Raw genomic sequence first — 27,497 nt, forward strand, 5'->3', positions numbered from 1 at the left:
CATATACGGGTGGTTCTTCCCTGATCACCTAAATGAAGCAGCAGATTTAGAGAGAAGGGTGAGATCCTATTTTTCAGTGTAGTTTCACAGCTAAATCCAAAGGAAGCCAAGGCTGGATTCAGGGTGCCACTCAGTGATGCTCCAGGGTCGCTGGAGGATTGTGGAATGTCCTTTTTTTACATTCTTGGAAGCAAACTGTGTCCATGCACAACCTCATCTTCATGTGCCCTTTGGGAAAGCTTTGGTAAATTCCAATGTGGGAGCTCATTTCTGCTTAAGAAGAGAAACCAATCTGCATCTATGTTTTCTGTAGGTTCTGGAATAGTTTGAATAGAACTTCGTTTGCCACTTGTTCAAATATGTGAGAATATTATCATCTGTGACCATATTCACCAGTGTGATTTCCCGAGACTCTTTGATAAGTTTCTACTTTTATATATAAACTCTTGTCAAAGCAGGTTTATTAAGTTAGATTTTCATTGAAACAAAGGCATCCAATTCAGGACTTCTTATATTAGAGATTTCAGAAGGTTCACTTTGTCTTCATTTATTAATTTCCTGTGTATTGAATTTATCTTGTCTTTTCGCATTTTACAATTTAGCAATCTGTATTTTCCCACATTTCCTGCCTGAAAATATGAGTTCTTGTAATTTAAGATGGATTTATGTTATTGTGAATAATAAAACAGTTGTTCTATTTTTTCACTATGATTTTCTTTGCCCCACTTTCCTTGGAATTCTGGTCTTTATCTTATTTCCTACATTTCATCCATAATTTGAATGTCAAGAAAATTGTCACATTGTAGTTATAAGGGAAGAAATATATTTATCCAATCATTTCTTCAGTTCATATACACTGATTTTTAGTTTGCAATGTTGAATTAATAAAGTGCCATTTCTATTTTGTTCCTTCTTATAATATATTCATAGTTTCAACATGGCAGTGTTTCATTTTTAGTGTAAAGGTACTTTTCTATTTTGACACACTGTGTTGTATGTATTATCTTTACACATGAATTTAAAATTTTCTCCTGTGGTCTAAACAAGTGTTGCTTTCCCATAAACACCTGAACCAAAATTGGATTTCTGATCCCAGGAGGACTCACTTGTGGGACACTAAATAGATCTGGTGCAAAAATTGTGCTGTGGATCCATTGAGTAATTTTATGTATTTTAATGATAAGAATGTTGAATTAAATTTTTAAAATCATTTTTCCTTAGTGATAAACTTTTACACTATGAAGGGTATATTTGCTCACCCCTGGTTTACTTATAGCTCTGACAATCAGCTGAATATTGAGTACCTTAACCATGTAAATGTTCTGAGAAAAGTATACTTCTCACTGATACAAGGTACAACGTGGGTAAGATATGAAAATATTGGGCACTGAAAGAAGCTCATCCCAAAGGGTGACAAAGTGAATTAGAGGTTCTTGTCTTCTGATAAGAAATGTCAGACATAAGATGGAACAGTGATAAGCAAGGCAGCAACATTGAATGAAGTAGTGCATGCATCACAATAGCTAGGCTACTCTCCAGACAGATCTGGACATTGGCAGTAGTGGTCCTGGGTCCCAACAGTCTTATCATTGCCAAGACCCCCAAAGTTGGATCAGGGGATGTGCTTATAGGGTGGGCACAAAAATCTTGATGCCTATCCTCTGCCTCTGAAAGGCTGGGGAGCAAACGGAAAATTCCATGGAAGGCAGAACAAGGGTGAGGACCTCTGCTTTCATTCATCTGCCTTTCTGCCACACATTTTTCAGAATTGCCAATAGGGACAAAACACACAGGCACAAACATGCAGTCACATGCAGTCACAATGATATTTAACACATACACACAACCTTGAACTTCCCAAGATGCTGACACTGTGTTTTCTGGCTTGAACATAAGAGTCTGGTTGTGTCTCTATCTGTAGACTTTCGGTGTAGACATTTATCCTCAGATAAGTTTGGTAGCTGCTGACCAACATGTCAAGGGAAGTGTGCAGGGGGTGGAGTTTCAAGCAGAGAAAAAGCAGAGATGATGACATGTCAAGATCTCCCCAGCATAAAGTCAGAGACCAGAGTCTCAACTGAAATGGGGAGAACGTGGAGTAGATGCTATCTTCAGGGTCAGCCCTCGTCAGGGAGAACTGGTCTCTGTGTAGGGCACAGCCAATCCCAGGATTGCTGTTTTTTTCAGCCTACAGAATGCCCATGAGAGTCTGGTGATCCAGATAAGGACACAGCTAGAAGCCAAAGGGAGAAATTTCTTTTTTTTTTTTAAACTTTTATTTAATGCATATAATTTTCCAAAGTACGACTTACGGATTACAATGGCTTCCCCCCCATACCGTCCCTCCCACCCACAACCCTCCCCTTTCCCACTCCCTCTCCCCTTCCATTCACATCATGATTCATTTTCGATTATCTTAATATACAGAAGATCAGCTTAGTATACATTAAGTATGGATTTCAACAGTTTGCTCCCACACAGAAACATAAAGTGAAAAATAATAGATGATTTTTTTAAATGATGATGAAATCAGAGCAGACCTATTGTCATGTTTAATCCCAGTGAGAGTCAAGTTGGGAATTGATAATTTCTTTTTTTTTTCTTTTTTTTTTTTTTTTTACAGAGGATCAGTTTAGTATGCATTAAGTAAGGATTTCAACAGTTTGCACCCCCATAGAAACACAAAGTGAAATATATTGTTTGAGTACTCATTATAGCATTAAATCTCAATGTACAGCACATTAAGGATAGAGATCCTACATGAGGAGTAAGTGCACAGTGACTCCTGTTGTTGACTTTACCAATTGACACTCCTGTCTATGGCATCAGTAATCTCCCTATGCTCCAGTCATGAGTTTCCAAGGCTATGGAAGCCCTCTGAGTTCTCCGACTCTTATCTTGTTTAGACAAGGTCATAGTCAAAGTGGAGGTTCTCTCCTCCCTTCAGAGAAAGGTACCTCCTTCTTTGATTACCTGTTCTTTCCACTGGGATCTCACTCACAGAGATCTTTTGCCAGAGTGTCTTGGCTTTCCATGCCAAAAATACTCTCATGAGCTTTTCAGCCAGCTCCAAATGCCTTTAGGGCTGATTCTGAGGCCAGAGTGCTATTTAGGACATCTGCCATTCTATGAGTCTGCTGAGTATCTCACTTCCCATGTTGGATCACTCTCCCCTATATTTACTCCATCGGTTAGCGTTAGCAGGTACTAGACTTGTCTATGTGTTCCCTTTGACTCCCAGTCCCTTCACCATGACCAACTGTGAACTGAAACTGATCACCTGGAACAGTGAGATGGCATTGGTACATGCCACCTCGATGGGATTGAATTGGAATCCCCTGGTATGCTTCCAACTCCACCACTTGGGGCAAGTCAGCATAGCCCTGACTGTTAATGAACAACTTAATACATTATCCCTCTTAGTAGTTTTTTTTTATCTGTTCTACTTAATATGACTGGTTTAGATCTGTAATTGATGCACAGTTATTCTTAAGTGTTGAAAATTAACTGAAATGTGATCCCTGTTGAACATGGTGGTGGGAATGGGAGAGGGAAGAGATGTATAATTTGGGACATGCTCAGGCTGACTTGCCCCAAAGGGAGAAATTTCTAAGTCAGTCACAGTGCTGAGACCTTGCCTTTGTGTCGCTGTGATCACAGCAGGTCAGACCTCTGTGTCCTTTTATTGCTTTATCCCTCTCCATAGGCCTATTATATAAAATGACATTGTCATTTATAAGTTGATGGTCTGCTGTGTTTCAGCTTAAACAGCGATTTCTTTTACTTTATATGAAAACATTTCTAGACTGCTTTGTGGTTTTTGAGAGGAAGAGAGAGAAGCATGGAAAGAGAGATAGTTGAGAGACCAACCTTTTGCTGCTTCACCTCTCAGTGCACATAGTGGCTGAGCCTGGATTGAGGCAAGAGCCAGGAGGTAAGAAAAAAATAACTGACAGGGACCCAATAGCTCTGAGTCATTACCACTCACTCGGTGCATTTCTTTTCTCGAGAATCTGGGGTCAGGAATCACAGCCAAATTGCAAACCCAATTATTGTCATGTGGGACAGGGTCATAATAATTACTATATAAATGACTAACCAACAATGGTTTATAATTTGCTTACTTCACAATGTTGAAAGGTGCTTCACTTTGGATTTTGTTTACAAAGTTATAATATGAAGAAATGCCTGAGAATAATAATTTAGGATCTCCTAGAACTGCTCTGGTTCTTTAAAGCTTTTAAAGAAATTGAGTTGGGGATACAGAGCATCTTTGGGATACTAGTAATACTATGTTCTGAATTTGGGTGTTGATTATGAGTGTGATGCAATGATGAAAACTCATTTATCTGTAGACTTATGTGAATCTCTTAGTATGTATACTGTTTTTAAATACTTTCAACATGTTCCATAGCATAAATTGTTTTTTAAAATGTTCAATAGCAGATAACAAATCCTCCACACTCAGATAACTATTATAGATGTATATATGCCCAGTGAAGAATGAAAGAGCCCACTTTCCATCATACCTGATCATGCCAGTCTCAGCATGAAAACATGGTCACGTGTTACTGCAATAAAAATACCTGAGGATGTTAACAGGTGTTCAGTGAGTGTCCTGTTCTGGGAGATGTTTACCTGCCATGGAAGAATCCTAGGGTGAGCTGCATCTCCTGGAGATCCCTTTTCTATTTGCTCTGAAAGCATCTTATGGAGGGCATGGGCCACTGCATACACAGCATTGTAGATGAAATAGCTGGAGTCAGATATGATCAGCATGTCAATGCGTCCTGGGAAAAAATCAAAAGAAGCAATTGGTGGGCAGACTCCAATTGTTCCACAAAGTGACCCAGGAGGTAAGCAGTGAAAAGCATGAAGCCATAGTTGACTGAGGAAGAAATCTTCTGGGTAGTGGGAAGGGTCCACTGTCTTGACAACATGTTTGAGGCCAGGGATTTCTCTCTTTTGGTGTGAAAATGAGAAGCCTCCATGGAAAGAAGTCAATATGTGTTGTGTCTCATGCACAACAATATCCCACTTAGCAGCCATGATCCACTGTTGCAGTTGATTTCTGAGAGGAGGAGCGTGGTGGGGGCAAGAGGTGAGGAGTCACCACACAGACCCTGGGAGTCGGGTGAAAGCAGGCTTGAGGCAAGCAGCCTGGAAACTCATTTATTTCAGTTGGAATATATGTAGAATCTCTGTGAATTAGTTTGCTTCTTTCTACTAAATTTGCTTCTTTCCTCCTTGTATTAGCTTTGTTCCTACCATTCTCTAACTGCTGATAGAAACCTGCACATTTGATAGACACTGGATGATGACTTGTGTGAGGAACATAATATTTTATGCATGCATGTGAAATGAGAATTGAACGCATATTTAAAATTTCACACATCATCTCTTCTCACCTCCTTCTGTTTCAAATTCTTCTCATGGAACCATACCTCCTTGAATTCAGTAGGCCATTTTATCATCTTTGCATTGATAACCAAGCCTTGGTAATGTGCACGCTTGGCAGGGAAACTCTCCAATTTTATCCAACAACTCAAGACCTAGAGGAAAATCCACACACTATGGACATTGTGGTGTGCAATACGGTGCCTTGATCATAAGAGGAATCTCCTTCCCCAGCACTGTTTTTTTTAACCTTTATTTAATGAATATAGATTTCCAAAGTACAGCTTATGGATTACATTGGCTCCCCCCACGAATGACTTCCCTCCTACCCACAACCCTCCCCTTTCCCACTGTCTCTCCCCTTCCATTCTTATCTAGATTCATTTTCAATTTTCTTTATATACAGAAGATCAGTTTAGTATACATTAAGTAAAGATTTCAACAGTTTGCACCCACATAGAAACACAAAGTGAAAAATACTGTTTGAGTACTCGTTACAGCACTATATCTCAATATACAGCACATTAAGGACAGAGATCCTACATGAGGAGTAAGTGCACAGTGACTCCTGTTGTTGACTTTACAAATTGACACTCCTGTTTATGGCATCAGTGATGTCTCTAATGCTCCAGTCATGAGTTTCCAAGGCTATGGAAGCCTTTTGAGTTCATCGACTCTTATCTTATTTAGACAAGGTCATAGTCAAAGTGGAAGTTCTCTCCTCTCTTCAGAGAAAGGTACCTCCTTCTTTGGAGACCTCTTCGTTCCACTGGGATCTCACTCACAGAGATCTTTCATTTAGGTCCTTTTTTTTGCCAGAGTGTTTGGGCTTTCCATGCCTGAAATACTCTCATGGGCTTTTCAGCCAAATCCGAATGCCTTTAGGGCTGATTCTGAGGCCAGAGCCCAGCACTGTTTGTAAATGGGCTTTTCCTTAGAAGATGCTGAAGCTGTAGGACAGGGATATTTGGAAAGAGAGTGAGAGTACTCAAATGAGAGGCAGGAAGTGCATGTGTACTCATCTGTCCTTATTATTTTTCCTTGACCTCCCTATCCTCAATGTTTCTTTTTGGTAGAAATTAGTTATTGTTTGTTTGTTTTTTGGTGGCCACCATGTAATAGGTTCAGATGGTGAAAAATGTTTGTCCATGAACCCTTCCAACAAGTTGGGAATTGACTTAACACAATCAAGATAGGTGTATGATGTAGTTCAAAGTTGGCTAGGGTATGGGCTATTTGCAAACATCCTAAAGATTTCGTTGCATCTTTATGGAAGCTAAACCTATTTTTTCAGTAACATAAGCAAATCATGGATGGATAAGTCACTATGATTTTTGGGTAGGTCACACATAGAGTGGTAGGTTTATTTTAAAATTCTATTTACATTCAATAATTCAAGCTCAATTTTGGTTCAGCAAATACAAATCGATCCATAGATTTTTCAGAATGCACAATTTCTGTTTAAAGACACCTTGTGTTATCTTGTAGGCCCAAACTTAAAAAAAGTGTACATTCTATAAATTTAAACCTATGTATACATACTACTTATGTTATGTTACATCTCTAATATAGGAAGATGTCATTTTCTTTTGATATCATAAGGATTACTGCATGACCAAAAACAGAACTTCCAAATCTCCGCATGATATTACAACTATTCATAGTGTGAGCTAATCCTTATCTTCAGGGCTTATGATGCCTAATATAGGGTATATTAGGTATACATCTTTGGGACCCTTAGACAAATTCATTGTAAATTACTCCAAATGATGGACTGTAAATAAAAGCACAGACTATTTCAAGTAATGTAACTACAAGAAAAAAATAATTAGATGTGAAATAAACTCTTGGCTATTTTTTTTTATATATAGCTATTTGTCTTTTTCCTAGACTTTAATCTCTTCGACTAATTTAACCTATATATCCCTTGAGTTACTAAATATATTCTACATATAATAAATGGGCCATCTTTTGCTTCTATCCCAGACCAAGTGTCCTAAGCAATCCCATTTTTATTTCCAAATCTCAAGTTCTCTGTTGGGAGAGGCTCAGTTTTGCTTGAGTGGTCATGGCCTCCTGGACTCAAGTGGGAGAAATTTTCCTCACCCATGGAAATGATGGGGGAGCTGTTGATTCAATCATCAGGATTCTGTAATATTTTTGAGCGGGTTTCTGGAATGTCCTTGGGTATTTTTTGATGTGAATTCTCATACTTCAGAAAGGCATGTGGATGCAAATTCCTACTTTATTGTTTTTAAAGAAGCCATTTATTTCAGGAATACAAACTTCATGAATTTCATAAGTACAACTTTAGGAATATAGTGATTCTTCTCACCATACCTGCTCTCCCACCCACACGCCCAGACTCCCTCCTCCTTTTCCCACTCCCAGTCCCATTCTCCACTAATATTCACTTCCAATTAACTTTAACACAGAAGACCAACTCTGTAGTAAGTAAAGAGTTCAACAATTTGCATGAAAAAAAAAAAACTGTTCCTCAACAGTCGAGACAAGGGATGTTCAAATCTTCTACTTAATTCACTAAAATGAAATAAAACTTTGAGAACAGGTTTCGCAGTTAGATCTCATTGAGGACAACTCATTGAGGACAGATGCCCTGCATGAGAAGTTAGTGCACAGTGACTCTTGTGGTTAATTCAACAATTAACACTCTTGTGTATGACGCCAGTCATTAACTGAGGCTCCTGACAAGAGCTGCCTAAGCTATGGAACTTTTTTAAAATGTTTTTTATTTATTTTATTTGAAAGGCAGAGTTACAAAGAGGAGAGGCAGAGAGAAATAGGTCTTCCATCCACTGGTTCACACCCCAGATGGCTGCAATGGCCAGAGATGTGCCCATCCAAAGCCAGGAGTCAGGATCTTCTTCCAGGTCTCAAATGCAAGTGCAGGGGCTCAAAGACTTGGGCCAACTCCCACTGCTTTCCCAGGTCATGCAGAGAGCTGTATAGGAAATGGAGAAGCAGGGACTTGAAATTGCACCCATATGTGAGGCCAACACTGCTGGCAGTGGCTTTACGTACTACACCACAGAGTCGGCCCTTACGGAAGACTTTTGAATCCACAAACATCATCAGGATTTAGACAAGACAATAAACAAAGTAGAAGTTCTCTCCTCCCTTCAGAGAATAGTACCTCCTTTCTTGAAGACACCTTCTTTCCACTGGGGTTTCACCCACCGATGTCCTTCATGTAGGACACATTTTTGCAGTAGTGTCTTCACTTTCCATGCCTGAAATGCACATGTGGGCATTGTAGCCAGAACAGAATGCCTTGAGGGTTGTTTCTGAATTAAGAGTGCTACTTAAAGTGATTATCATTCTATGAGTCTGCTGTGTGGACTGCTTCCCATGTTGGAACAGTCTCTCCTTTTAAATCTATTATTATGATTATTATTATCATTACTAGACACTTAATCCTATTTCTATGAGCACTTTAACACTTAATCCTATCCATATGATTATTTTCATACTTAAGATTTTTTTTTACCACCCAACCTAAGGGGATTTGGTGCCCATGAATGTCTACTTCTTTGATGGTGATGATGATACTATGATGTATGCGATGTCCAAAGTTGTCAACATACATACATGAAACGTACTAAATTTGTATTACTATACATCAGGAAAGCTTGAAAAAGCCATTTTCCCCTCATGCTTAAAAATTTGGTCTCTTGTGTGTGAATGTTTCTGTCTTCTGACATTTCAGGGAACAAGGTGTGATCAAACATGAGAACTTTTTAAAAAAAAGATTTATTTATTGATTTGAAAGTCAGAGCTCAAGACATATATATATATAGAGAGAGAGATTGAGAGAGAGAGAGATCTTGCATCCATGGGTTCACTCCCCTAATGGTCTCTACAATAAGCAGCTGGGCCAGACTGATTCAAGGAGTCAGGAGTTTCTTCTGGGTCCCCTATGTGGGTGGCAGTGGCCCAAGCACTTGAGTCAGCTATCACTTTTCTTCCCAGGTTTATCAGCAGGGAGCTGGGTTAGAAATGAAGCAGTTGGGACTCGAACTGACTCCCATATGGGAAACCAGTGTCTGAGGTAGCAGCTTTACCTGCTTGGCCACCAAGCTGGTCCTGTGATGAAATTTTTAAACAGAATGTTCAAAACTGTGACATTTTGAAGCTCATGACCCTGATGTTGGAATTAGCCAACTACATATTCGTTAAAAAGATTTTGTTCTTCAGTAGATTGATATAGAAGAATTGTAAACAATGGTATCAATCAAAATAACAGAGGTGAAACTTGTCCAAAATTTCAAATGTACCAAATGCTACTGATTTGTTTACCTGAAAATACTTCAGAGGCTGACCCTGTGGCACAGTAGGTTAATTCTCTACCTGTAGTGCGCCAGCATCCAATATGGGCACTGGTTGGTGTCCCAGTTGCTCCTCTTCCAATCCAGCTATCTGAGAAGCCTGGGAAAGTAGTAAAAGATGGCTCAAGCACTTGGGCCCCTACACCAATGTGGGAGACCCAGAAGAAGCTCCTGGCTCCTGATTCAGATTGGCATAGCTCCAGCCACTGCGACCATTTGGGGAAAGAACCAGTGGATACAAGACCTTTCTCTCTGTCTCTCCCTCTCACTCTCTGTAACTCCACCTCTCAAAAAATGAATAAAAAATTTTAAAAGTGAAAATCATTCACATGGACATCAGAGGAAGAGAATGTCTTTGGAGCAGGGGCCATCATTTCCTTTAATGTTAAGTAATGGAAGAAGAAAAATGAGTAAGGCAATAATCCCTCAATAGATTACCGATGAAGATGGTGATGTAAAAATGAAAAAAAAAAACTGTAAAGAGAAACTTAAACACTTTCTCAAGGGAAACTTATCATGTCCCCCACAAAAAGAGGCACAGTCCACACTTCCTTTCTATCAGAGTTTAATAAAGTACAGTTGGGGATTACTGGATCCATAAAGAGGGCCGAACTGGCATTACACACAAAGACCAACATGGAAAGCTCTTTCTTGGGGGCTCCCCCACCCCCACAGAGCCTGCACCACATGGCTGCCCCTTCTCTCCAGCTTCCCCATGTTCAGTCTCCCCTCCCCACCTTCTCTTTCTCTCTGATGATCTTGTCTGCCTGCAGGGCCTCAGCCAGTCTCCTCCTCAGCTCCTTCACTTTCCTTGTCTGCCTTTTGATGTCCTCAGGAGTTACCTGCCAGCTGGAGAGAGGCCAGGAGACACCCAGATCTGCTGGTGGAATCACCACTACCACCTTGGAGGCTGGCTCAGGGGTAGGCTTGGGCCTGGACTGCAGACCCCCAGCACCAACCGGACCTGGGGATCTGCTTGGGATTGCTGGTGCTGTCATCTTCCAGGAGTTTGCAAATTCCAAAGTGGGTAAAGGCTCTCCCTCGTTGCTGCTGGCGCAGAGCCCCTGCAGTCGCCTGAGTGCACAGACCTGCTGGGGCTTCTCCAGGTACCCCTCTGTCAGCAAGTGTTGAACCACATTGCCCAAGTGGGCAGAGACTCGAGTGATCAGACTCTTGAAGATGCAGCTGGTCAGTCTGACTGGCTGTGCAGAGCCTGCTCTGGGTCTCGGCTTGGCCTTCAACACACACGCTACTTGCTTCCTTTGCAAGGTCTCAGGAATAATCATTCTTCTCAGTCTCCCCTTGGAAAACAAAATCAAACTTGAGCAGAGTGGAAGACACAGACTTCCAGCTATGGAAGGGGTCCCAGGTGCCTCCACCTCCCCTTCTCCTGGTGGAAGCTGCCTCGCACTGTGCACCATTGTCATCCAAAAGGTTTGAGGCCAAGTGCATTGGAACCACAGGCGGTTTGAGGGGATGAGAACAAAAAGCTGTGTGTTTTAGGGTTTGTTTTTATTTGATAGCAGAGTGCCAGAGAGAGAAGGAGAGAGGGAGAGGATGGAAGATCATCTTTCACTAGCTCTTACTATTGTTCTATGTAACTCTTCCTTTGAAATAAATTAAGAAATATTTCAGAACAATCTGGTCTATGATCCCAAGAAAGTTCACATAATTAAGGGTAGATGACATTGATTGTCACTCAAAACCAGGGAGTGAAGCCCCATGTTTGAAGTTGTGGCCATGGTTGGAGTGAACCAGCACGTGGAGGGCTTCTCCCCCTCTCTTTCTCTCCCAATCTCTGCCTGTAACCCAGCCTTCCAAATAAATAACTAAATCTTTAGAAAAATCCTGTCAGTTACTGAGAGAAATTTAAGTAAATAAAGAAGTACACCAGTGGACACTGGGTGGTCACAATAATTCTCAACTCACCAGGGAGGGCTGGCTTGGAGATGAGAATGACGCAGGTTCTCCCATGGTCACAAGTTTTGCCTGGCTGCCCTCAGAGTAGGATGCATACAGCCTGTGGATTCTTGGAAAATGCTGGATCTTTGCCTTCTGGCTGGTCCTTATAGAGGAAGACAATAGATAAGCAAAACAGTGGGAAATCCACAGCTACCGGGAAAAATGCAATTAATTCCCCCAGTCACAATCCCATCAGTGGATAAGCCACAGACCAAGGAAAAATATATATGGAAAACATATTTATATGTAAAAATCTAGAAAGTTTCCATACACAGAAACTTGCATATGACATTGGTTTTAATAGGCTACAGGAGAAATTGTGCTGCTGTTGTGGCCCAGGGGAATAAGCCAGCCTGGAATCAGCCACATACCTTAGAGGCACAGGTTGGAGTCCTGGCTCCAGTGCTTCCAATCCTGCTCCCTGATGAGTATGGAAAAGGAGTAGAAAGCACCAGCGGATGCAAGATGGCTCTTTGGGTCTCCCTATCCCACTGCCACTTTGCCTTTCTAAATAAATAAGGAAGGAAGGAAACCAGTAGTAAATAGGAAAAAAGGATGATTTCAAAAATCAAATCCTGTGGCTGGGGCTGTGGCATAGCAGGTAAAACCACTACCTGCAGTATCAGAATCCCATAGGGTCACTGGTTTTAGTCCTGGCTGCTCCACTTTTGACCCAGCACTTTGCTATGGCCTGTGAAGGCAATAGAGGATGGCCCAAGTCCTTGGGCCCTTGTACCCATGTGGGAGACCCAGTCGAAGTTCTTGGCTACTGGCTTCGGATCTGCACAGCTAAGGCTATGTAAACAACTGGGGTGTGAACAAGTGGATGAAGAATTTTTTTTCTCTCTCTCTGCCTCTCCATCTCCCTCTGTAAACTCTGACTTTCAAATAAATAAACTACTCTATAAAAATCAAATCCTGTAAAATTGCACAAGGGTTATTGGAAAAACAATCACATAAGGAGCAAGAGAATTGTTTAACAGAATTGCATACCATAGGCAGTTCTTACTGGATGGGATTTTAATCAGGGGAGGTTCTATTGGATTGACTTTCATTGATAGACTGCCAGCGGATCATTATTCTGATTGATTGAGTTCTGCCTAGCAAACCCTTCCCCCCATAAGCTCATCAGGCTGAGAATATGAGGAGGAAGCCAAGGCTACCATTCCTCCCTGGCTCTAACCCTGCCTCCCACACCTGGAGGCGTTCCCAGGAGCTCCCTCTGTCCAAGCTCACTCTGCCTGTGTGAGGCCGCAGGAACATCTCTCTAGCACTCAAGTTGCCTGGGGTACCAGCTGGGGGGCTGATCCCTCTGCCTCAGGTGAAGAGAAAGAGCAGGAGCCAATGGGAGATCTGCAGGAAGCAGACATCACCTGCGGTTGGCACAGACAGACCAGAGAATCTGTACCATGAGTGGCTGCTGGCGCCCAAGCAGCCCCAGTGACTCCTGCCAGGAAGGGACCAGCGGCCCTGTTGGAGACAGCAGGTATGTTGGAGGAGAGTGTCTAGGTGACAGATTGAGTGTGTGTGTGTGAGAGAGAGAGAGGGAGAGAGAGAGAGTGAGAGATAGAGAGAGAGAGAGAGATGCCTCGTAGGTTCCTGTCCCATGTCAGTGTGTGCTGAAGTGAGCACAGTTTCAGGGATGGGAACATCAGCCCCCTGGGTCCAGTGATGCTCTTTTGTTCAGCCTGTGCTAAAGGATCTGCAGGTGGGACCCAGAATGCAGAACAGCAGAGCAGACTCCTTTTTAAGCTGAGTGGTTGGTATGGCCCTCAATTGATGTTGTAATATCCACATGGGCCTTGGCAGATCAGAAATCCCCACCCTCAGGGGAGAAGAGGGATTCAGGCAGCCCCAGTGTTGGGCGTTGAATCTGGGGGACTGGGATGGGCTCAGGGCTGCAGGGCTGCAATGAGTTAGGGGCTTTGTGTAACAGGTCTCGCTGGTCTCAGCTGACTGAGTCCCATTCTCCTGCAGACCACACGGGACACAAGGCAACCTCCCCAAACGGCAGAGACTGCAGCAGGGTCCCAGGCCAGGTAAGGCATTTTCTATGCTCTCACATGACTGCCCCCACTAGGAAAGGCTCCCCCTTCCAAGCCTGACTGGAATGGGGGAGGGACTTTCTCTAGGATGCCCAGGGCTGCAGCCACCTCCATGGAGGGAGCAACTATGCCCCTCCACTGGGACTCCCGTGGGACAGCCGCCTCCCCTCGATGAACTCCGTGTTCCCCTAGGTGCAGAAGCTGCCCAGGAAGGGCAGCCGTTGTCCATGCCATGATGAAGCAGTACTCCATGCAGCCCTGAGTGTATGTCCTGGGGTCCACATGACTGATTGTGCTCCAGGGCCCAGGGAACGTCCCTTGGTGATCTTTTTGAGGGTTTCAGGAAAGTGACAATTTTGGGTGTCCACGGAGAGCTGGATTTGGGGGCTGAGTTTCAGGTAGGGACACAGCCACCTGTACCCTGTCAGCTGCTTTCTGACAAGCCCTAACTCCTGGCTTCTGCCCCATCTAGGGCTGAAGAGTGCCAGCACCCAGATGATCTTGGTAGTCTTTGAAGTGGAACAGAGCTGCAATTCCACCTGGGAGCTGAGAGCCTGGTGCTGGGCCTTACAGAGAGCCCTGCAGCTCACGTTGGGCCATGTGGTGGTGGTAGTGGTCCCTGAGCACATCCTGAGGCAGTAGAGGGCTCTGGTTCCCTGCCCAGGCCCCTGCATCCCGCTCAAAGTGCTGACCCCACCTGGAAGATCAACCTTGAAGATGGGTCTGTGGCTTACCTGGGAGCAGCTGATGTGTGTGCCACAGACAGACAGGGTGGCTGGTATTCTCCAAGGCCCCCAGCCACCATCAGCATGCCCAGCCAATGCAATGCCAGGAGCTGCTCCTCTCACTGTCCCAGCCCCCTCTTCCTCACACCTCGCTAAAGAGCTGCCGCAACTCTGGGCTACTCCCACATGTCCAAGCCTCAACTGGAGAGGCATCCTCTGCAGCTGAGTTCCAGTTGAGTCTCCATGACCTGGAACCCCTGGCCTGCTCTGCCCTCAGACCTCTGCCTCTGTCTCCCTCTCCCAGCTCAGGGCCCAGAACTTGCATCAAGGCCCACCCTAGGCCAGGCTGCAAGGTGCACAGATGTCTCTTCCAGCACTGATGCATTGGGGGCCCTCAGGCCCCACACAAACTGCAGACAAGCTGACAGCAAGACCATGGACACCTGCCCCTTCTGGGATTCCCCCATTCCTGACCTCAACCCCTTCTCTGTGAGGGGGACACTGTGGGTGTTTGGTGCTGTGCAGAAATGCCATGTGCTCTCTCCAGACTGTCACCAGCTGGAGATGCTTGGGAGAGAAGTGGAGCTCTGTATTTGGTGTACTTGGAGGAAGGGGATTTTGCCAGAGTCCCTAGAGCTGTGCTGTGGAAGATGGTGTTTGTATCTCTTGTGATTTCTATAAATAAACTTAGGTATTCAAATTTTATATGGATATGCACTGGGTTCATGATATACATCCTAGATTTGAATTCAGAAGAAGAAGTTTAGTCAAATCTTTACAATTTGATATCCTATGTTTGTAATGATGCTACTTGGCTTCTTTTGGTTGAACAAAATACAAAAATGAGTTCTGTGTTTGTTGTATTTATTTTCTTTCACAAGCACACATTTCAAAAGGCACATTATAGGCTGGAAGATGCCACCTTTGTTCAAGGCCACAGTGAACAGACAGGGAGGGTCGTTCTCAAGACAGTGATGTCCACTTCCAAGAATCAGAAGCTCAGAACCAGAGTTGTGGTGCAAGAGGTTAAGTCCATGGCTGTAGCACAGGCATTCAATATAAGCACTGGTTTGAGTCCCGGCTGTTCCATTTCTAATCCAGGTCCCTGCTAATGTGCCTCAGAAAACAGCAAAGGATGGCCCAAATCCTTGGGCCACTGCACCCATGAAGGAGACCTAGATGGATTTCCTGTCTCTTGGCTTCAGCCTGGGCCATCCCTATCCATTTCAGCCATTTGGGGAGGGAAACAGCAGATGAGAGATCTCTTTTTCTCCATCTCTCTATTTCTCTCTGTAATTCTGATGTCAAATAAATATACAAATATTAGATTTATGTATTTATTTGAGAGGTTGCATACAGAGAGTGTGGCAGACAGAGAGAATTTTCAACCCACTGGCTCACTTTCCAAATGGCCACAACAGATGGAGCTGGGCTGATCTGATACCAAGAGCCAGCAGCTTCTTTCTGGTCTCCTACATGGGTGCAGGGGCTGAATTACTTGGGCCAACTTCAGCCGCTTTTCCAGACCATAGCAAAGAGCTGGATCCTAAGAGGAGCAGCTGGACTCGAACCGGCCCCCATATGGGATGCCGACCTTGCAGGTGGAGGCTTAACCCACTACCCCACAGTGCCAGCCCCAAGACATAAATCTTGAAAGAGAGAGAGAGAGAGAGAGAGAGAGAGAGAGAGAGAGAGAAAAGCTCACACCCTCCCTACCACACTCTTGCATACACACTCAGAAACATAATCTCAAAAGCATGTCCACAACTCCTACATAAATTCAATTAAGGTGATCTTCATATCCCTCAGTATTTCTCAATGCCATGAGTCTTTTCCAGTCTTTTCTGGGCTGGGAGTTGTGGAGCATGCTTGATATGCACACTCCAATACTGGAGTAACTGAGTTCAAGTTCAGGCTCTACTCCATGTCTTTGTACCTTGGGAAGCAACAGGTGATAGCTCAAGTAGGTGGGTCCTGGCCACCTACGAGGTTACTGGGATTGAATTCCCAATACTTGGTCTGGCCTATCCCTACCCCATGATTGCATGCATTTGGGGATGAAACAGCAATTGGGATCTTGCTCTCTCTCAAATAAATAAAGTAAATCTTTTTCACCCCAAACACTCTTTCCTTTAAGGACATCCCAAGGTGGTCTGTTTGGACAATTAGGTGGAGTTCTAATCAGAAACTCACATAAGGTGATGAATTTATCTCTACTTCTCTGAGGAGTTCATACAAATTGTGAGTAACATTCTTTGTAATATTCTTTTCAAAAATCAAATTTAACAGTGTAAACATTCATAAACAATTATTTCAGGGAATGAATGATATAGTATAGCAAAATGTGAATATCACTACTATGAAATATTTTCTGGATAAAAGAGCAAATCTCTTCCAACTCACCAGGAAGCAGTGAGATTAGTGGATCAAGTGGTCAGCATATTCCTTCTAGAGCTGGTGTTAGGGCATAGCAGTTTAAGCCTCTGCCTGAGATGCCGGCATCACATATGGGCACTGATTCAAGAATCGGCTGCTCACCTTCTTCCCCAGTTCCCTGCTAATGCACCTGGGAAGGCAGCAGAAGACAGCCTCAGTGCTTGGGCCCCTCACCCATGTGGGAAACCCAGGTGAAGCTCTTAGCTCCTGGCTTCAGCCTGGCCCAGCCCCAGCTGTAGTGGCCATTTCGGGAGTAAACCAATGATTTGAAGACCTCTCTCTCTGTATCTCTTTATCTCTCTCTGTATCTCTCTCTCTGTGTCTCTGTCTCTCTCTCTGTGTCTCTCTGTCTCTCTCTCTCCCTCCCTCCATCCTCCTCCTTTTCTTCTCTCTTTAACTCTAACTTTCAAAGAAATAAAAAAAATATTTTTAAGGAAACCAAGAAAAAAGTGTCCCTCTTTCTGTATTATCAATTCACTCACAAGAATCACCAGCTAGGACATCCAGTTCTGCAAATAAGAAAATCATCAAGAGAAACTACCACATGTGATTTAAACGTGACTCCTGCTTTCCACAAAATGTGGGAACAAAGCAGAACCTAGATGTACTGAGAATGAAGCTGCATAAAAATGAAGTCTGGGTCCAAAAATGTATAGTCACGTGAAACTGGAAACCAGCATGGGCCATGACCAAATATGATGGGGGTGCACTTTTCCATAAGTGTGCAGGCATTGTTGGTTCCTTCTTCCTCCTAAGCATCAGGCTCGTATACTAAGAGATACTGAGAACAGCCACATATCAGAGAAATTGATGATGGAAATGTGGCATCACATACACAGACACTGGGTCAAGAGAAGTATTCCTGGGGCCAGCACTGTGGCATAGTGGGCTAAGCCTCCACCTGTGGTGCCAGCATCCCACATTGATGCCAGTTTGTGTCCTGGCTGCTCCACTTCCAATTCAGGTTTCTGCTGATGGCCTGGGAAAGCAGTGGAAGATGGTCCTAGTGCTTGGGCTCCTGCACCTGATTGGGAGGCCTGGAAGAATCTTCTTCTTCGGATTGGTTCAGCTCTGGCTGTTGTGGCCATTTGGGGAATGAACCAGCAGATAAAAGTCCTTTAAATCTCTCTCTCTCTCTCTCTGCAATTCTACCTCTCAGATACATAAATCTTAAAAGAAATAGAGTAGGATTCCTTTTATTTAGAATGAAAAGACAAGGTCAGCAATGTGGCCCTGTGCACTAAGCTGCCACTGTGACACTGACTGCCACTTTCTATGGCTGGCTCAAGTCCCAGTAGCTGGTTCAAGTCCCAGTTACTCTACTTTCCATCTAGCTTTCTGCTAATGACCCTGGGAAAGCAGCGGGTAATGGCCCAATTACCTGAGCCTGTGCCTTCTCTGTGGGAGATCAGGATGGAGATTCAGGCTTCCGACATCAGCCTGGCCCATGCCTGGCCATTAAGGCCATTGGAGGAGTGAACCAGCAGATGGAAAATTTTGCTTGCTCTCTCTGTCTCTCCCTGTAAATCAGAATTTCAATTAATAAGTAAATAAATAAATCTTTTTTTTTTTACTTTTCTTTTTTTTTAAACTTTTATTTAATGAATGTAAATTTCCAAAGTACGACTTATGGATTACAATGGCTTCCCCCCTCATAACGTCCCTCCCACCCACAACCCTCCCCTTTCCCACTCCCTCTCCCCTTCCATTCACATCAAGATTCATTTTTGATTATCTTAATATACAGAAGATCAGCTTAGTATACATTAAGTATGGATTTCAACAGTTTGCTCCCACACAGAAACATAAAGTGAAAAATAATAGATGATTTTTTTTTAATGATGATGAAATCAGAGCAGACCTATTGTCATGTTTAATCCCAGTGAGAGTCAAGTTGGGAATTGATAATTTCTTTTTCTTTTTTTTTTTTTTTTTACAGAGGATCAGTTTAGTATGCATTAAGTAAGGATTTTAAAGACATCATATCTGTAACTTCCTCAAACCCCCACCCACCCATCTTATAGGGGTTGAATAATATGATGTTTCCTTTTCTTGAGACTTAACAAATTCATTCAGGAAGGAAGGATTAACTTTGTGGATATTATGTTTTTATAACCATGATGAAATTTTAATTGCAAAAATGTAGATGTGGAGGGTTTATACTTTATTTTTATTTTCTGAAGATGTATTACTAATTTTTCAAAAGATTTTTATTTATTTGAAAGTCAGAGTTACACATAGAGAAGAGGCAGAGAGAGAGAGAGAGAGAGAGAGAGAGAATCTTCCCTAGGTTCACTCCCTAGATGGCTGCAATGGTCAGAACTGTGCTGATCCAAAACCAGGTGCCAAGAGCTTCCTTCTGGTCTCCTATGTGGGTTTAGGGACCCAAGGACTTGGATCATCTTCTACCACTTTCCCAGGCCATACAAGAGAACTGGATTTGAAGTGGAGCAGCCAGGACTCGAACTGGAGCCAATATAGGATGCTGGCACTTTAAGCCAGGACGTTAACATGCTGTGCCACAGCGCTGGCCCCGCTACTCATTATTTTTTGAAAATTTATTTGAAAGAGAAATGGTGAGAGGGAGAATTGGGGAGACAGGGAGAGAGATGGCTACAATAGGCAGACCAGGGTCTGGACCAGCTCAGAACCCAATGCCCTGCAGACAGCTGTGGCATGGACCTAAACATTCAGCTACAACTTTCATCTCCCAAGGTCACATCAGCAAGAAGCTGGAAATGGGAGAAGAGCTAGGACTAGACCCCAAGCCTTCTATATTGGATACAGACATTCAAAATGGCTGATTTTCTTTTTTTTAAGATTTATTTATTTTATTTTGAGACAGAGTAACAGAGAAGCAGAGAGGGAGAGGAATTCCCTCCATTGGTCCACTTCCCAAATGGCTGCAATGGCAGGTGCTGGGCTCATCTGAAGCCAGGGGCCACAAGTTTCTTCCAGGTCTCCCACATGGGTCTGTGGCCCAAGGACTTGGGCCATCCTCCACTGCTTTCCCAGGCCATAGCAGAGAGTTGGATAAGAAGAGGAGTAGCCAATTCACAATAGCTAAGACATGGAGTCAACCAAAATGCCCATCAACATGAGACTGAATAAAGAAATTATAGTATATGTACTCTATAAAATACTATTCAGCAATAAAAAAAAATGAAATCCAGTCATTTGCAACAAAATGGAGGAATCTGGAAAACACCATGCTGAATGAAATAAGCCAGTCCCAAAGGGACAAATATCATATGTTCTCCCGGATTGGTGACAACTAACTGAGCTCCTAAAAGGAAACCTGTTGAAGTGAAATGGACACTATGAGAAACAATGACTTGATCAGCCCTTGTCCTGACTGTCAAGCAAAAATTTGCTATTTCATTCCTTTTAGTATTTTTTTTTTTGTTCTACTTAATACCATTGGTTGAATGATAGAGTTAGAAACACGCCAGGGGATTCCAATTCAATCCCATCAAGGTGGCATATACCAATGCCATCTCACCATTCAAAGTCTAAATGCAGAGTGTGTTTCACAAATACAGAAGGACTGCATAAGAAACTTTAGTTCATCATACACACCAGGTATGTACACAGGTTTCACAAGAGTTAGAGGCCCCAGATAAACCCGACAATCCCAAACTGTCCAAATTCACCTTCAATAATTGCAAGATGTGTAAGGACTCACAGTGCTGCTATTTTGATTTTTTTCACAGTGTTCTATTATTTACAATTGGATTTTAGGTATTTACAATGGTGTCACCCAAAATTCTCATCCCATTGACAGTGAGGACACTGGAAATCACTGACACCCCAAATTCATCACTACCACTATTTATCTCTCCAGCACCTGTGGCAGATCTGAGAGCACCACACATCTGCAGTGTCCCCCGTGCATACTTGGGGGTGATGTCAGGGATGGGTGAATCCAGAAGGGGCAGGTGTCCATGGCCTTGATGTAAGCATCTCTGCAGTTTGTGTGGAGCCTGAGGGCTCCTGGTGCATCAGTGTTGGAAGAGACGTCTGTGTGCCTTGCAGCCTGGCCTGGGGCTGGCCTTGATGCAAGCTCTGGGCCCTGTGCTGGGAGAGGGAGGCAGAGGTCTGAGGACAGAGCAGGCCAGGGGTTCCAGGCCATGGAGACTCAACTGGAACTCAGCTGGCAGAGGATGCCTCTCTGGGTGAGGCTTGGGCATATGGGAGTAGCCCAGAGTGGCAGCAGCTCTGTAGCGAGGGGTGAGGAAGAGGGGGCTGGGGCAATGAGAGGAGCAGCTCCTGGCATTGCATTGCCTGGGCATGCCAACGGTGGCTGGGGGCCGTGGGGAGCAACAGCCTCCCTGTGTGCCTGTGGGACACACACAGCGACTGCTCCCTGGGGAACGGCAGATCCGTCTTCCATGCTGATCTCCCAGGTGGGGTCAGCACCTGTGAGCAGGAGCCAGCGGACCTGGGCAGGGAACCAGAGCCCCTCTGCTGCTGTCAGGACGTTCTCAGGGACCACCACGACCACCACATGGCCCAGTGTGAGCTGCAGGGCTGTCTGTGGGGCCAGCACCAGGCCCTCAGCTCCCAGGCGAAGCTGCAGCTCTGTTCCCGCTTCCAAGACCACCACGATCATCTGGGTGCTGGCCCTCTGCAGGAGCTGGGGGGAAAAGCCAGCAGTTAGGGCTTGTTGGGGAACAGCAATCAGGGCACAGGGCAGGGGACAGCCCTACTTTCAACCCCAGCTTCCTCATCTAGCTCTGCATGTCCATCCAGAAATGTCACTCTCATGAAACCCTTAGGAAGCTAACCAATGGACATTCCCTGGGTCCTGGAGCCCAAGCAGTTGCGTGGGACCCCAAAACTTACCTTCGGGATTCCTTAGGACACCACTTCATCCTGCCATGGCACAGCCATACCAGTGCAGCTTCTGCAGCTGTGGGAACACAGGAAAAGAAATCATGATTTTTTTTTCTTTTTCTGTAACAGGCAGACACTGATTTCTTGCTGTAATCAAGAGAGATGGAATGGCTGCTGCACCCATGGACTTAAAGTAGAAAAAAAAAAACAGAACTAAATGCTTCCAAAAGACTTGAATAAATATTTCTGAAAAGAAGTTTCACAGTGAACAGGTATATGAATAAATGCTCATCATCACTAATCATCAGAGAGTTGCAAACTAATGCTATAAAGAGATATCACCACACACATGTTAGAAGAGTTATTAGAAAAAAACATAAAATGGGGCTGGCAATGTAGCATAGCAGGTAAAGCTACTGCCTGTGACACTGGTATTCCATATAGGTGATAGTTTCAGATCTGACTGCTCCACTGCTAATACACCTGCCTGCTAATGACCTGGGAAACCACAGAAGATGTTCCAAGTGCTTGAGCCCCTGAACACACATGGGAGAATTGAAAGAAGCTCCTGGCTCTTGGCTTTGGCTTGGTCCAGCCCTAGCCATTGTGGCCATTAGGAGGAGTGAACCAGTGGATGGAAGATCTCTCTCTCTTAATCTCTCTCTCTCTCTCTCTCTCTCTCTCTCTCTCTCCCCCTCCTCTCTCCTCTCTGTTTCTTTCTGTTTGTTCCTCCTCCCCAGTATAAATTTGACTTTCAAATAAATAAAATAAAAAGTTAAAAAACACAGAAGAAATAAATGTTAACAAGGATGAAGGTAGAAAGGTAAATTAGTATAAATATAATGAAAATTGTATGATGAGAAATAGAACCTTCATATTACCCAGCAGTCCCAGTGCTACCTGTAATTATATATCTAAAGGATTTGGAATTTGCATGTGAAAGAGACATCTGCACTCCCATGTTCATTGCAACAGTATGCAAAAGTTCCAAGTGTGGAATCAACCTAAGTGTCCATCAACAGATAAATGTATAAGGACAATGTGGTCTGTACATACAATGCAATATTATCCAATCCTAACAATAAGGAAAATCTTATTACTTGACAACATGGATGAGTCTTGAGGATATTTGGATGCATGAAATACATCAAACACACACAAAAAATAAATATATCCCCTCCTCACCCCTAGGTCTGGTGTCCAAAGTCAACTTCAGAAAGAGAGCTTTTGGGGCTGTTGCTGTGGCATAGCTGGTAAAGCTGCTGCCTGTAGTGCCAGCATCCCATATGGATGCCGGTTAGAGTCCTGGCTCCCCACTTCCAATCAAGCTCTCTGCTATGGCCTGAGAAAGCAGTAGAAGATGTCCCAAGTCCTTGGGCCCCTGCACCCACCTGGGAGATCCAGAAGAATCTCCTGGCTTCTGGCTCCTGGCTTCTGATTGGAACAGCTCTAACCGTTGTGGACATATGGGGAGTGAACCAGCTGATGGAAGACCTCTCTCTCTGTCTGCCTTTCTTTCTCTCTCTGTGTAACTCTGACTTTAATATAAATAAATATTTTTTGAAAAAAATAAATAGAGCTTTGTGATTAAAACACTAGGAAGTGGGAAACTCAGAACCTGTTAATCACAGCAGTCAAAATTAGGCAAGACCAAGGAGTTCAAGTGAACTGTCACAAATCATGAGATAACTCAGTGAACAACATGTTGTATACTTAAGAAAGTGTTGACATAGTAGACTTTTAAGTGTGGTCAACACAAGAAAAAATAAGGCAATGAAGTAAAGCTGAAACACAAAACAGTTGTATTATACCACTCAACATTGTGTACAGGTATCAAATCATTCTCTGGTAGACATACATCTACATAATTTAAAGTTATGAATTTCAAAATGAAAATACACATGTAGGACATTCTATTGTCTCTGAAAAGTGGGAGAAAATAGATATGACAACAGAAAATAAGTGATTGAGAACCAACACAGTTTCTTTCTGTTGTCATATTGAAATCACTGATGCTGAGAGCTTAGTGACTCAAGCATTCTCTATGTGGAGGGCATCAGGATGATGGGTGGGGAGCTCAGCTGTGGGGGAGGAGTAGGTATGGAGGACAGAGTACTTCCTCTCTCTAGAATATGGCTTATTAACTTATTAATTTTTAATTTTTTTTTTGACAGGCAGAGTGGACAATGAGAGAGAGAGACAGAGAGAAAGGTCTTCCTTTGCCGTTGGTTCACCCTCCAATGGCCGCCGCAGCCAGCGTGCTGTGGCCAGTGCACCACGCTGATCCGATGGCAGGAGCCAGGTACTTATCCTGGTCTCCCATGGGGTGCAGGGCCCAAGTACTCGGGCCATCCTCCACTGCACTCCCTGGCCACAGCAGAGAGCTGGCCTGGAAGAGGGGCAACAGGGACAGAATCCAGCATCCTGACTGGGACTAGAACCCTGTGTGCCAGTGCCACAAGGTGGAGGATTAGCCTAGTGAGCCACGAGCGCAGGGCTTATTCACTTATTAATAAGGAAGCCCATTTTTTTGGCAGCAGGATACCGTGGCCCTGGGAGTGACATTGGGCACGATAATGATGAACATTCCTGTCGTGTCCGAAGTCATCTGTGACTGATGTCAGCCCTTCACTTAATGTCTACAGCATCATGTGGGAAGATGCAGCTGGGTGTTTTGGTTATTCCAACACCAACTTTTTCTAACCCTGCCAAATTCCTCAAAGCTGTCTATTCACAAAACCCTTGGCCACTGTGCATACTATTGAACAGAGCTTCTGTACCAAGATGCTATGATTGCCATAGCCTTGTTGGACTATGATGTAACCCTAAAGGCAAAGGAGGTAGACAAGTGCAAAACATGTTTTTCCAAAGGGTTTTCCCCCATAATGGAGGACAACAGGTGCAGAGCCTCAGGCAGGTGGATCCCCTGAGTTTCTGGATGAGACAAATGGGAAGCATTGAAATTACAGGGAACCCAGAGCAGCTCTGATTACAGGACACTCAGAGCCAGGTCTCAGCACTGTGTCTTGCTTTGAACTCTGCATTCTGCTTCTAGCTGTGCTCTGGTCTAGCTCACCAGACTGGCACACAGGTTCCTACAGGCAGAGGGCACACGTCAATACCTGGAGTCAGCTGTGCTCTACACAGAGCTCCACTGTCACTGCTGATTGATGAGCCCTCAGACCTGATCCAGCTCTGTGTCTCCTCCTCTCAGCTGAGACTTAAGGCTCTCACTATAGTTTGGGGAGACAGTGACATGTCATTGCCTCTGATTTTTCTCTACCTACTCCTGCAGGCTTTATCTAATTCACAGGACAGAATTGTTGAGAACTGCCATGGGTATCTGAAGCCAAGTGTCTTCAGAGATGGAGACCTACTGCTGGGAGTGTTTTTTCCCCTGTACTACATGGAACCAGAAAGAGACATGATCCGGTTATCCTTTTTACTCAAGCCTGAGTATAACATGGTGGCATCTTGGTAAGTTCAAGGTGTGTGTATATGTGTTTTTTAAGTTTTATTTAAGGTACACATATTTCATTGCTTTCATATATACAGAATCAGGAATAATAATCCTTCCCTCCCTCCTCTGCCCTCACCCTTCTTCCTTTCCTATTCCTACTCCTAATTTTACAAATCTATTTTCAATTTACTTTTCCCTTATAAGATTAACCCTACAGTAAGCAAATAAGATGAGGGAAAAAACACTGTTCCTCAACAGTAATCCAAGGGCTGTAAATAGCCATCAAATTTCAAAATGTCAATTTCAATCTTATCCACTATATTTTAGATATTCTCTAGCTGTTAAGTGTTGTTATGCCTGCATTTGAGTATATGTTCATGTCTGCGTGTGTTCAACACCTCTTGCGAGTTCTGATAATTCTTCTAAGAATGGCAGAAACACAGTTCCATGAAAGCTAAGGTCCTCTCCTTTCTTTAGCATTTCACTACCTTTCATTTCCATTTGCTTTCTGACTCCTTCAGAGACATAGGAGAGGCATCACGATTTTTGTGCCTACTCCATTGGCCAGGTCTCTGTAATTAAGCCCTGGGGTTCTGTTCTTGGAGTCAGTGAGATGGTTGGGACCTCAGGTCCCCTATTGCTAGCACCTGTGAAGAAAGCACACAGGAGTCCTAAGACTATGTCCTGAGGTCAATGTTGGGAGGGCGTTAGTCTAGGTAGCCACTGCCGACAAGGACAATACTCATTTTGCTTGTGACTTGAAGCCATGAGGCAGACCCGGTACCCTCACAGATCAATAATTAAGTCCTACTACACTGGAGGCATTTGAACCCTGATCCTGAACATCAGAAGCAAGGGAAATAATTTCCCATACATAGTTAATGGCTTCTTCTCAAAATCTGATATTTTCTTCTCCAGAAACAATGCAGAAACTGTGTGAATTCTGAGCTTTGCATTAGTGGTGTGTCTGGTAACTCAGTCACTGCATTGGTGCTTAAGGAGGGGTTTAATAAAAGGCCTGTGTCTACACACCTTGTTGGTGCCAGCAGAGGAGTTTGCTTCTCAATTGCCCCAGAGATCCACATGCTCATGTGATAGGAGAGTTTTGCAGTGTGCAATTTGTTTAAATGATGTGAGTCTGTCCTTGTCAGTTCTTTCTCGTGTATAGCACCTACTACCTCCGCAGGTAGTGTTGTGCTAGTGAGAAAGTGGGGGTGCTGATCTTTGGGTCAGAATCACGCCTTGTAATTACTTCTAACATGTACTGTTAAATACTTCCGTTCTTTTTCACTGTTTCACTTTGAGTTTCCTTACCTCTTTGTATTTTCTTCATTGCTAGTCCCAATGTGAAATGGCACATGTGATGGAAAATGTTTCATGCTTGTGGATTCTCTGCTTAGGTGGCAGCTGATTTCTGTTTGCATTCTGCCAGTGGTGGGGCTCTGTGTAGGGATAGTGAGGACCTGCCTTGTTCATGAGTCCCAGAGGAGAGTTCTGTTTATGCCACAAGTTTAGAGGCCAAACTCTGTACTCTGCCTTATGTCCTCCAGCCCAAAACATGTCTGGCCACCCTCCCTGTGTGCTGAAGAGTGTCAACCATCATGTGCTTGTTGTGTCCTAGAATGTTCTAGGCCTCAACCAAGGTAAGCCCTGTTATAGGCAGACAGACTCAGTTTCTCCTCAATTACACTTCCATACCTAACAATATATCATGAATGTATTTCCCTATAACTGATGGATAGTGTTACTGTTTCCATGCCAACCAAGTTTTATTTTATGTTAATAATACACACCTGTTTACTCAATGTGCATATTTAGGAAATCATTAATTGTGTGTGATTTTGAGTAATATATAATGATCATTTTTAGTTAATAAAACTTGCATATTTTTCTTACTCAGATAATTGGGCTAATTAATAGGACACGAGGTATGCTGTTTCATAAAACTTTCAGTGCTTATTGCCAAATACTTGCTTGTTAACTAGGAGACGTTCATCTCCCCTTCAAAATCTAAATACCTGTTTTCAGTGCATCCCCATCCCTCTGACCTTCCCTCCTGCGCTGGATAACACTAATCCATCCTTGGTCTCTGTGGAGCAGTCTATTCTGGACATTTTCTGTAAACTGATTCATGTCTTTGTGATCTTTTTGACTGGGTTTTTGGCTGCATATTATTTTCACATTTTATCCAGGGAAGAGCTTATAGCAGTGCATAGTATACTGTTATCATCATAATATCTTAATATCTAAGTCTGCCTTTGAAATGAATATCTTTCTGGTGGCTCATAGC

General features: G+C 43.6%; 2 long non-coding RNA genes across 4 annotated transcripts; one reads left to right on the forward strand and one right to left on the reverse strand.

Moving 5' to 3' along the window:
• Positions 1-10,291: 10,291 nt before the first annotated feature.
• Positions 10,292-17,168, reverse strand: LOC138847800 (uncharacterized). Of its 2 annotated transcripts, XR_016223281.1 has the most exons (4): positions 16,879-17,168; positions 12,077-12,212; positions 11,673-11,808; positions 10,292-11,044 (listed from the first exon to the last, which is right to left on the reverse strand). It is a non-coding gene; the product is annotated as an uncharacterized LOC138847800 (long non-coding RNA). The 2 variants fall into 2 exon arrangements; XR_016223282.1 differs by lacking the exon at positions 12,077-12,212.
• On the forward strand, positions 12,795-14,612 carry LOC149121513 (uncharacterized). 2 transcript variants are annotated; one of them, XR_016223280.1, is made up of 3 exons: positions 12,795-13,191; positions 13,683-13,744; positions 14,223-14,612. It is a non-coding gene; the product is annotated as an uncharacterized LOC149121513 (long non-coding RNA). The 2 variants fall into 2 exon arrangements; XR_016223279.1 differs by lacking the exon at positions 12,795-13,191 and having other exon boundaries at positions 13,486-13,744.
• Positions 17,169-27,497: the final 10,329 nt, after the last annotated feature.

Source organism: Oryctolagus cuniculus, chromosome 16 (genome assembly GCF_051225735.1).
Source record: "Oryctolagus cuniculus isolate XC-2025 breed Fujian yellow rabbit chromosome 16, ASM5122573v1, whole genome shotgun sequence".
NCBI lineage: Eukaryota > Metazoa > Chordata > Mammalia > Lagomorpha > Leporidae > Oryctolagus > Oryctolagus cuniculus.